The 12,014-nt window shown below is 37.8% G+C and overlaps 1 protein-coding gene across 1 annotated transcript in view; it reads left to right on the top strand.

The window, feature by feature from the left end:
• Nucleotides 1-12,014, top strand: part of LOC127511450 (oocyte zinc finger protein XlCOF6-like) — an 832,024-nt gene that overhangs the window by 46,384 nt on the left and 773,626 nt on the right. The gene's annotated exons all lie outside the window — the stretch shown is intronic.

The following is a 12,014-nucleotide window of genomic DNA, read 5'->3' on the forward strand; positions in this document are numbered from 1 at the left end:
ACCACCCAACCACCCCCTGCACACCATAGTGGGACCACAGTAAGTGAATGCTGGTGTCTAGGGGATGAACGTTACATGCAGTGTGGAAGGACACACACTGTATGTACATTGGATCCACTACATCGCTGAAGTCAACTTGGCTCAGTGTAAGGAGGATTTCCATGTTAAAACTGAGATTGACCATCGCAATGCTTTTTTTTTGGAGCAGCAGCAATAAGAACACTTGGTCACCATTGACAATGTTCATATGAGACAAATCATAAAAGTTCACCTTCTGTATAGAAGACCTGTCCATATTTCTAGGTGCCAGCACTTTCAACATCTATGTTGACGTCATTTTTCGCATAAAAACCAGGCTTCGGGACGTGTGCGGCACAGTTTTATGTATCGTTGTAAAATAACTGACTGCTAGCTGAGACAAGAGCATGTTTCGGTTAACAGTATTTTACAGATAAAGTCAGGCTTTTTCAATGATAAAATCACAAAGGCAAGTGTTTGTGATAATGTGTAAAATAGTTCAGATGTTCAAGTTTACCAAATGTTAGATGGCTTGTATTATATATATATAAGGGGTGTAACAGTACACGAACATGATGGTTCGGTACGTACCTCTGTATTGAAGTCACGGTTCAGTACAGCAGGGGGGAGAAAACTAATCATAAAATTTCTTCTTTTATATTAAACAGTGGTTTACTGAACAAATTGTGTTTCTCTCTTTAAATTAATTCAATTATAATCAACCTTTTCTTAAGGATAAAAAAATCTATCTCAGCTAATGCTGTAAACTATATACAGGGAGCCCTTTCTTGCACATTACTATAATATTAGCGTTAACAACAGAGCCCAAACTATTAAATTCAGTTGCTCTTTATTTTTAGATATAATAATTAACACTTATAAAAAAACATGTACATTGCACATAAGGCAGGTTTTATGTTAACTTATAAATGTAATTATAAAATTATTACTTCAATTCTTTTTTGAAATATATTCATTTATACAGTTACTGTCATAACTTGTTTTCATGACACATTTATTTAAACACATTAAATAATTAAGAAATTACCAACAGGTAAAGTAAATATAATGAATATATAAGCTAATATAGTTCATATATTTAGTGAAATGTTCCCCTCTAGAGTTCATTAATGTAAATATAGCTGCTTGAGGTAATATTCTTAAACTGTTTTATTGATGTTTTTCAGCGGTTGAGAGATTTCACGCATATTTAGATTGTATGTTCTTCTGTGCTTTTTCCTGTTGTGGCGGTTTGCAAATAGCATCTATATATATATATATATATATATATATACACACACACACACAGTTGTGCTTTAAAGTGTACATACCCCTTGCAGAATCTGCAAAATGTTAATTATTTAATAGGGATTTTATTTCAGACTTCACAGGATTCATAGTGTCAATATCACTGAATCAATGTAAAATTAGACAAGGTGTCAGACAAGGAATAAGACTTCCTATATATTATTCTTGACAACAAAACATTGATTCATTTTTTTGAGGAGTTCATTAGTGTATTAGTTATTTCTTGCATTGAGGTGGTCTGTCCATCTGCAGCGGTCAAACACTGAGCAGCTCTGTGACATCACAGAGGTCAGGGATTCCGAGGTCAGCTGCTTTACAGGATCAATCAGAACTGTGAAGAAAGTCGTGAGTGTGTCTGGTGTCTTCAGTGGCTCTCTTAGTTCTCGATTTTGATTCTTGATGTTTCAAAATATGGCTCTCAATACTGTGAAGAACGATGCTCTGTCAAGAGCAGAGTCTCACGTTGAGTCGTATGAGAACTCTCAAAGAGCTTTACTGCGCCAGAGGCTCTCAGCGGCCACCCAAGACTGCTTCAAGCTTGGGACGAACGCCCCCCGACTGAGTGTCCCTGTAAGACCACGGGACCTGGACGGTGAGATGAGACGCAAGAGGAAACGTCTCAGAAGCCCTAGTGGTGAACACCAGAAAGCAGCTGACTGCGAGACAGAGAAGCAGAACTTTTCTCTTCGTTCTGCTGTAACTGAGTGTCGGGCGCTGCTGGAGGGAAAAGAGCACAGAATCAAGAAACGTCCTGCAAGGAAGCAACCTGAATGCTCTGTGGATGATTCTGCTTTTGAGGGTCCATCCAGGAAGAAGTTTAAACATGGGCATGACTTTGGGTCAACATTAATCAAGCCTCAGTACTGTGATGGACACCAGAGCGGCCCGGTGATTCCTCCGGTGGCATCCTCATCTCACAACACTAGGGTATGAGCAGTCACTGGATTGTTTGACAATGTATTGAATTTCTTCTAATACATAAAACACAGGAACACTGTCTTTGTGTTCAATTTGTTTGGACCATTCACCTTTACAAACAAAGAGAGTTGATTGTATCTGAGATAAAGTCACATCTGACTAAAGACAATTAATAATATACAATCTTTCAGGTGTCAACGGTCACCCCCTTCAGACGAGATGAGCCCATCAAGGCAGTGAATCATCCTGTGATGGCACACTATGGATTCACCCATTCTCTGGAGGATTCCAGTTTTGATGGTCCACCCAAGAAGAGGTTCAACAGAGATGGCATTGATCAAGTGTCGACTCTCGTCCCCCTCTGGCAGCAACAAACCATAGAGGACATGAAGAGGAGAGCTCAAAGAGAACGTCAAGAGGCTGCTCGTGTCACACATATGGGACTGGACTGCAACATCCTCGCCCACAAAGCTGACAGCCGAGTCCTTCAAATGTACAAGGAACTTGACAGAATGTGGCGCTTCTAGCTCCTCTGGCTCCCTTCCTCTTCCATATTCTCTAAACCCCTTGCTTTACCCCAGCTTTTCCACCTGAATGAAGACAGAGTTTATATGTGGTTGTTTATTATTTTTGTATGAATAAATACTGAATATATTTTAACTTTTATGCAAGCCTCTTTATTTTTGTGAAAACAAAAAAAAAGTAAATTGATTGCTTCAACATTAAAACCTCATGTAATATAAGGTGGAGGTCTTTTTGTTTTCAGTCAAAGAAAGCATACATTACTTTAAAAAAAATTCTCATACTCCTGGGATAAAAAAAAAAAAGTGCTCGTCTCAGATCAACACATTTTTAAAATAGTCTTAAACACAAAACTAAAGGATAAGAATACATAAGAGAAGCTGATTACATTTTTATAATTATTTAATCAGTACTGACCTGTCAATCTTGTCTGTTTAACTGACAATACATAGTGTGACATTTTTTAATCAGATTTTTTTTCAGTTGTTCATTTACAGACAGATACTCCAATATTAAGGCAAATAATTACACAAACAATATGGATGAGAACTACCCATTTGGCGAGTCCTTCATGTTGTCACGGGGTGGCACTGGGGTCTAAATCTGTGGTAGCTTCTGTAATTACCAGGGTTGGGGAGTAACGGAATACATGTAACGGCGTTACGTAATCAGGATACAAAAATCTAGTAACTGTAATTCGTTACAGTTACGTCAAAAAACATAGTAATCAGATTACAGTTACATTTTGAAAAAAGGGGGGATACTATCAGGATTACAATCATTTCATTTAAAACTAAATAAATCATTATTTTGCCATAATAACACATATTAAGCGCTGCTTGATTATACAATATTTCCTGGTTCTGCTGCCAGTGATGACTCACGTGAGCCACCCACTGGTGCATGTGCAAATAACACCCGTCTACAATCTCCTCAGACGCAGATTGAATCACTGCTGCTAGTTGAAACGATGCTGCCCAAAACGCTTTCAATTCATGTAAATTTTGCTGCTATTTTGTTTTCAAAGAAGAAAATGCAAACAACATGGCTGTACAGCTACGAAAACACATTCTTTATCAAAGGACTAAAAAATAATCTGCAATACCATAATGTAGCCACTAGATGTCTGAATAGCCCTTTACATATACATTATATATATATATATATATATATATATATATGTGCAGGGCTGTGTATTCCCAAGTTGTGGAAATGAGACATGATTGTTTAGTTTTAATAGGTTTTAAAAGTAACCAAAATGCTAAACATTAAAATTAAAGCAGAACAAACATAAACAGATATGTTTGATCTGAGCTTGTTCAGTTTGTTTATGATCTGATGTGACTTTTATATTTTTAAGCTCTAAACAACAACAATGATAATAATATTGCAATAGATAATTTATCAGATTTGTAAAATATTTTTATTGTTGAGACCCATTCAAAAGTATGGAACGTGTGACATTTAAAAACTTGCAGAAATTGAGAAGAAATAATTAAATTAAATTTAAAAATGCAATTTATTTATAGTAAAGTTGATTTCCCCCAAATTTCTCTCTTTCTTTCTTTATATATATATATTAGGGGTGTAACGATATCACAAACCGAACCGAAAGATCGCGATACACCACCCACGATACGAATCGCAGAACTCTCGTGGCGTACCGCGGTACTCTCACGCCTCCTGCTGCCCATTGTTGAGGTTGTCACTTATCGCTAACTAACTAATCTATTAATTTAAACAAAATTTTCTTTGCATACATTTGACTAAATTGTATTAGTAACGACTAATAAGAGCTTTTTAAATGCTGTTCTAAATATTATATTCCAAAGTTACTGGTTTGTGCATGTCATGCCACGTGACTTGGGAGTGAGCGTCACACTCGGTTACTACTGTGTACGCAGGATGGCTGCTCCGCCTGAGATTGCAGATCCCCCGGACACATTTAAGTCTCTTGTGTGGGAACATTTTGGTTTTTCAGTGGAGTACAGGAATGGAATTCGTGTCGTAGACAAAGCACACACAATCTGTCGTAACTGTTTCACAAAACTTACTTATATGACAGGAAACACGTCTAATATGCAAGCGCATCTCCGGAGACATCACCCCAACATTGATATTAGCGGCACACGTAAGAAGCCTCAAAAGCAGGAAACTTTTCCCACTGCCTTCAGAATGAAGCTACAAGCTAACTCTGACCGTGCTCAAACAATTACAAAGGCCATAGGTGTTTTCATGGCACTAGATATGCAGCCGTTTTCCGTTGTTGAGAATGACGGATTCACGTATTTGCTAAGTGTGTTGGAGCCCAGATACCAATTACCGAGCCGACCGCATTTCAGTCAGAATGTGCTGCCTCACCTTTACAGCGAAGTAAAAGCCAAACTAGTGGAAGACCTGAGCAATGCTAAATTCATTGCTTTAACTACGGACGGGTGGACCTCCCGTGCAACTCAGTCTTTCATGACGATCACGGCGCACTACATTACGGACAACTGGGTAATTAAAAATCCGGTTCTGCAGACACGCGCTGTCTATGAAAGCCACACAAGTGATCATCTGTCAGGAATACTACAGGCAGCTGTAGCAGAGTGGAAACTCGACAGAGAAAATGCCACTATTCCTGTGACAACAGATAATGCTAAAAACATTGTTAATGCAGTTGAAGCAGCCGGTTTTTCACCAAATATACGATGTTTTGCGCACACAGTTAATCTGGCATCATAGAAGGGAATGGGAGTTAACCAGATGTCACGGCTTTTAGGCAGAGTGCGAAAGGTGGTCACCTTTTTCCATCGTAGCACTACTGCTGCAGCAGTGCTGAAGGACAAACAAGAGATGCTCCATCTGCCTCCACACAAGCTAATTCAGGATGTTCCCACCAGGTGGAACTCCAGCTATGACATGCTTGAGCGCTACCTTGAACAGCAGGCTGCTGTTTTCTCCGCACTTACAGACAGGAGTATTAAGAGGAACATTAAGGACATTGTTACTCTATCTGATGAAGATATAAAATTAGCTGCTTGTGCAGTTTCTTCATATGAGCACTGCACTTGACCCACGTTTTAAATCTCTGCCCTTTCTGGATGAAACCATGCGCAGCAACCTCTTTAATAGCCTGATGGAGAAGATTCTGGAATACCATCCCCAGCAGGTATTTTTTATTATTATTGTTTTAATCCAAACTTAATTTAATAAATTAAATTTTACCTATACTATTTAGTTTCACACAAAGCTGCAATGCATATTACTAGTGAATATGTACTGTGAAAACCACTTTACAAACACAGTATATATGTATATTTTTTTCATTCAATCTTCATTCTATCTAAATGAAATCAGAAATGAGAATCACTATGTTTGTTTTTGGTATTTCTATGCATCTGATATAAATTGCAATTAGCAATATTGACTTGAAACTATTTTGTGGCTTTGTACTTGTTAGCCCTTGGTCTCAGAGGAGCAGTTAGATGTGGCATCCAGCAGTGATGATCCTCCAGCCAAAAAGGCACCAATCTCTGAACTGTTTGGAAAGTTATTTCCAGTGGAGCCGGGCACTCCTGCACCCAAGTCTCTATATCAAATGGTGAAAGAAGAGGTTGAGCGTTATAGGCAAGTGCCAACTCTTCCAGTGGAGTCAAATCCACTTGCATGGTGGAAGGACAACGAAAGCCAGTTTCCTCATGTAGCCAAGTTGGCTAAATGCTACCTAGGAGTCCCAGCAACATCTGTTCCCAGTGAGAGGGTGTTCTCTACAGCAGGGGACATTGTTACAGCACAGAGAGCAAGCCTCTCACCTGAGAATGTGGACATGATGGTGTTTTTGAAAAAGAACTTAAAACTTAATTGAACATTCCAAATGTTTCTTAGAGTAGACAAGCCAGTGTTTATTTTTGACTAGTCTTGGAGTTATTTATTTAATTTTAGTTTACTCTGTTAAGCTGAATAAAGCTAAAGTTAAGCTAAAGAGATAAATGTTTTATTCTGACTAGTCTACATTGGAAGTATTTATTTCATTTTTGTTTACTCAGGTATGCTGACTGCACTAAAAATGTGAAGCCAAAGTTAATAAAGAAAAAGTCAAGTTATTTTTGTTGTTATTATTAAGTGAATCTATTGTTCCTTAGCATTTCTGATAAAATGACATGAACCCTACCCCCACAGCAAACCGAACCGAACCGGACCGAACCGTGGCTCCAAAACCGTAAACCGAACCAAACCGAACCGTGCCATTGGTGTATCGTTACACCCCTAAAATATATATATATATATATATATGGGACCTTGAAGTAATCCAAAAGTAATCAGATTACATTACTTTCATATTGTGGTACTCGGATTACGTTACTGAATACTTTTTTTGTGAAGTAACTTGTAACTGTGACGGAATACATTTTTAAAGTAACCCTTCCAAGCCTGGTAATTACACACTTAAAAAAATAATAATAATCATAAACAGTTCTAGCTAATTGTGAAGGTTATGCCTCAAACCTTAAGTGAGATCTGCCCTGCCAATCTAAGGCCCAGTTTCACAGACAGGGCTTAGATTAAGCCAGGATTAGGCCTTAGTTCAATTAGGACATTTAAGTAGCTTTTATAAACGTACACTAGAAAAAAACATTACTGGTATACATCTTGAGACAAAACAATGGCTCTAACATATTTTAAGATATGTCAGTACAATTTGCTTTCAGTTAAAACAGCTCAAACATGTATTTTAGTCTGGACCTAGCTTAAGCCTTGTCTGTGAAACCAAGTGCAAAGGTACTACCAAACTTCTAATTTAATGAATGCCATTGTGTTTACAACTGTGACAATGAGCGCATATCAGGATCAACTATACGCTTAAATTATATATAATTAATTATATATTAGAATATATATTATATACTTTATTTTACTTACTTATTATTGATTTACATTACTAATAATAGCCTATGTATAACCCAACCCATGGAGCATAGATTCTGCCTGCTTCAAAATGGTCTCAACCCGGTCTTTAGTTGTTGGCTTGATTGGGGCTTTTGAAACCTTTTCAGAGAGGATTTCGGCTGTTCAGAACATCAAAAGCTGCATCTACAGTGCGCACAAACTGCACAGTTGCAAAACAACCCTTGAACTCCTCCAACTTCAAGCCTTGCTCACAGAACTCCATGGCATCTGCCACACCGAAGAGCTGTGCAGCCAGGTGAACTTTCATTTCTTGCTTTCTCCATTGTAAATGAGCCATCCTTAGCTTGTTTCCAAGTCGCTGGCCTTCTTTCTCCTGAAGTTCATTGAGGGCTTCACTTCCACTTAATCTTCTGTCTCAAATTTTAGTGAAGATGCAAAGGCATTATGAAGAAGCTTTAGCATGTGGCATGTATCCAGGAACACATGTACTTTATGTGTAGAGTCCTCAGGATGCAAGAAGTAGAGCTTCATGTTGTTGATATTTAGGTCAGCGCCAAGTTCCCTTATCATGGCCAAGTTGCTTGTGGGGGCATCACACGTAAGTGAGACAACTTTAACACCACCCTCATGAAGCCTGCTAAGGCTCTCCCTTATGACATTTGCCTTAAACTGTAGTAATGATGCTGAAAATAGACAAAAAAACATTTATTCACTTTGTTAAATATAGCAACCTGAGTCAGCCTTCATGTCACTTGCCAAGGTTTTTCAGCTTTGTTCATTCTGTCATGACTGGCAGGAAATGGCGTTATAGTCCCTTACCTTGCGGACTTGAATGAAGCAGGCACCACTGAATGCCACAGCAGCTGTCAGTTGTAAGTTTCTTGCTTGAATATTCCTGTCGTAAGGCTGGCTTTGCCACTGGGACTGAGGAACAAAATGTAATAATTATACCCATTCCAAAAAATTACATTATTGCATATTTTACCTTGGCCACAAGCAGGAAGTTTCCATTGACATACTTCTTCAATGTGCATATAGAAACTGTACAATCATTTTGCTTCTAAAACAATGGTGTTGTTGTTTACCTCTTCACCTTTATTACAATCACATCTACACCAGCCCAACGAAGGTTCTGCATGCTGAGACAGCTGAACAAGTCTCTGTCAATGATGACAAACCTAATCAGCCAATCACATGGCAGCAACTGGTAATGCTTTAGATTACAGCCTGCAATTTACAGCGCAAGTAAACCGAATTCACTGCATACTTTTTGATAATAATGTACGTCTATATTACGTATTTGTAGGTATAAAGAAATAATATGCAATTTTGAGGAATAAAGGTAAGAACCTTGAAAATTACAAGTTATTTATACTTTATGCATTTTAAATTTAAGGGGTAACTATTGTAAAATTAGGTGGTATGTATGACCAATTATGCTTTACAGTAGTCTTACAGTGTACCTTTTAGATATAATAGTGTATGTTTATTGTATGTATTTGTAGGTATTTTAGTCCTAGCTAGTTTAGTTTAGCTGTTAAACCTGTGGATTTGAAAGAAGAAAATGCCCACCTGTGAGTCTACGCGTGGACAGAGTTCAGACTGTGAAACTTCGCAGAGTGGAGAGACTTTGTCTAATTTTCCGATGCCACGTGGCTGAATTTAAAAAATGCTCAAAAGCATTTTTTAAATTCATGATTAACATTGCATTGCATAATGTGTGCTTATACAAACTGACAACCACAAGTGAATCGCATTCAATTATTTAATATGGACTAAAATATTTTTTTTGTTTGCAATTTCAAGTAGGCTATATTTACATACCGCGACTAACCTGACAGTCGAGTCGTTTATACAGGTTTTGTAATGAAAACTAGTCTAAAATTAAGAAACCCTTAGAAAACAGTATGTGATTCATTTAAAATACTTAATTTATTATTCCAATATCCAAATATGATACTAAATCCCACAGAAAAAAAGGGTTTCTATTTGTAAAGCGCTGTCTTTTAATTTGATCATTGCACATTATAAACAAGACAAGCATTAGCTGAATAAACGTTAGCCAATACAAACATATTTATAGAAAATAGTTGACAATGAATAGAAAGGACCAATAATAGAAAACGTATCAAGTATTCAAGAATATCAAGTAGAAGTTAGTCCGACATATAACGAGGGGTTGTGTTAACGAATCTTAAAAACACCCGGATGGATAATTCAAAATGTTTTCTGACAGAAAAATAACAAGCAAGGACAAATTTTAAACCAAACACGGCAATTTTTATTTTACAATGAATGAACTTCCCTCTCTCTGTGTGTGTGTGCGCGCGTTTGTGTATGAGAGCTCGCACAGCACTGAGACAACGGTACTTTTAAATGCATAAGTAGCAAATGTGCTAGTTTTCATACAAAATAAGTAGCCTATGTAACATAATTAGATACTTTAGTATTAACACAATAACGCAACACATGTAGGCTACGTTTCTGAACACTGATAATAAATAAATAAACACCTGTTTCTCCAGACTCGTGCTTGTCAGTCATTCACAAATCACGGCACTTTCATAATCACTAAACCATGTAGCGAATTCAATTTTATTTAGATTTGTTGTTCAACATTATTTGAGCATTTTATATACGTTTACCTTAAAGAGTTAGAAGTACCGTGACTACTGTACTGTCCTCGCTTGAGAATTCAGTCACTGTCAGAAGGCGGGAGCGGAAGGAGGGAGATTGAGCGGGATTTTGTGTTGCTGTCGATTTGCTCTCTTTTTAATGATAGGCCGTACACATTTGTCAATCATCCCCTCTTGCTATTTGGGGAAATGAACCCAGCGCTATGATTGGTCAAACGCTTTCTTTTGCTTGATTTGAGTACTTCGCGTGCAAAGAGCCAGGTTTATGCATAGTATAGAGTGACAAATCGTACCAGCGTACTTTGAGGTCAAAATGCGTACCCGCTACGCAAAATGCGTACATGTTGGCAAGTCTGTAATTATTTGTGAACATATGTGTGTGTATGTGCACACACATGTGTGCTTATTGAAAGTAATTCCAATTATTCATTTAATTATTTACAGGTAGAACACAGCAACGAGGCAGATTTCAGATGAGTGAAGTACGTCAACATGGTGCTGCTGGTGACCAGACAAGGGCCACTGTGAAGCATCCAGCTGAAGACCCTGAACCTGGCGGTCATGAGTGGCATGAAATGAACTGGCAGCCAGAATTCATATTTAAATGGTCTTTGCAGTTTAATATTCACAGACACTATATCATGATTAGATTAAAGAACTTAAGAATAAAGCTTACCATTCACAACATCAGCTTGATCAAGTTGATCCTCGATTGAAATGAAATTGAAAGTGCTCTTCCTCTGAGGTAAATTATTCCAGAATTATTCCTCACTGCATCTCAAAATGATGTACATGAATCTGACTAAGCTTCATGCATTTTTCTGAGCTGATGCGGGCGTTCTCTGTTGCATCGCCTCAAATTTTCGTTTGAAAGCTCCGCGCGCTCCGTAGGCGTGGCCGCATTAGTGGATAATGAGCTGACTTGCGAACGACTGACATCTCTCTATTTTCAAAAGGATTACATAAACAGAGAATATTAGTTTTCAATTTGACTTACATGATTTAAAACCTGACATTTCAACGTGTCTTTAGACATACGTATGTCTCATGTTTGTGTGATCAGTATTCACTAAGTTACAGTTCATTTTCTGAGGACTATCAGAGTGGACTTCATTCAGAGGGAGACGACAGACCTAGCGACAGATAGCTAGGTTGCATCATGTTAGTTTTCTTTATTTTGCAAAAAGCACTTTTTGTTTTTAATATTTTGTATTTACTGTGAGTGTATACAAATAAAAGAAGACATTCCACAGTTTTTAAATAATATATAACTTTTTAGTCTCTTTCGCACTGGTATGAAAAAACCGAGGTGGTATCGCCCGCATGACCACCGACCTCTGAGGGTTAAAGTGATATGGAGGAGATTAGGAGGAGAAAAAGTTAAGAGATTATGTGGAAAATACTGCTTTACTAAGCTCAACAGCTCTGGTCGAGCTGTGATACAAACAAAAACCATCCCGCCCTGTCTTCCTGTTTGAGGGGAAATTATGTAACCACACTAAATAAAGCTGTGCATTTCAAGGCAATTCATTTAAAATTTAAAACCCCACAATCATAAAATGAAACAAAAAAACAAGCATTGCAAGAGCAATAATAAGTAATACAGTGCAATCCAGGGCTAACAACGTGCTGGGGGGCCAATAGCCTCGGGCCATCAATAGCCGCCGAGGCCAAAATCAAGTTGCATTTCCACTGTCGACCCTAAAACCTGCCCTTAAC

This window comes from Ctenopharyngodon idella, chromosome 4 (genome assembly GCF_019924925.1).
Source record: "Ctenopharyngodon idella isolate HZGC_01 chromosome 4, HZGC01, whole genome shotgun sequence".
Lineage (NCBI taxonomy): Eukaryota > Metazoa > Chordata > Actinopteri > Cypriniformes > Xenocyprididae > Ctenopharyngodon > Ctenopharyngodon idella.